Source organism: Berghia stephanieae, chromosome 10 (genome assembly GCF_034508935.2).
Source record: "Berghia stephanieae isolate SIO BIC M18660-M18661 chromosome 10, UCSD_Bste_1.3, whole genome shotgun sequence".
NCBI lineage: Eukaryota > Metazoa > Mollusca > Gastropoda > Nudibranchia > Aeolidiidae > Berghia > Berghia stephanieae.
In genome coordinates, this window is record NC_088369.1 from 34,091,929 (window position 1) to 34,092,688 (window position 760).

The window sequence follows — 760 nt, forward strand, 5'->3', positions numbered from 1 at the left end:
ATTTTAAAATCGTGCCGTTACTTTTAAAGATTCTATTTAACTTTATTTCTAATGCTAGTACAAGTTAAAGCCTTATTATGAAGATCCTTAGATGATCTAAATCTAGACAGCTATCACTCCATGTCATTGGTATTGGCTCCTGTCTCTTTTTACAATAGATTCATATTTCCAGTGTGCTTATCATATACTTTTACATAGAAAATATGCCAAAACAAAAAAAAAAAAAACAAAAAAACAAAACAAATTCAACTGTTATTTCTCATCGTCATATCGATTCTTTTTCCAATGTTCATCTTAACTACGCCCCTATCACATTATCTCATTCATCTGTGGTGTTTCATTCATCCTGTTTTGTTGATAAAGGGGAACCCGAAACGTTTATTTGATCTGTTTTTGTAATTAAATTGAAGCTTACATTCAATTTCACATTATTATTTATTTCTTCGAGCTTCGAGCAGTAACATTTACATTAAGTGAATACATTATACTGGGGATGTAGGAGCTTTCGGAATGTCTCCCTTTACTTAACGTATGGAAAAACAAACACCCTAGCACCTTTACTAAGACTTATGACTAACCCTAATAGAAAAAAATTCCTTCGAGCTCGAACTAACCTTAATAGTAAAAGAGACCCTCGGACTGCTTTGCACTGCCTTTCTATACTTCACAAATCAAAATGGCAGCTGAAAATCAAAACAATGTCAAAATCCTTCTGTCAACTTTTGGTTGTTCTTCCAGTCGTAAAAACGCCAAACTGACA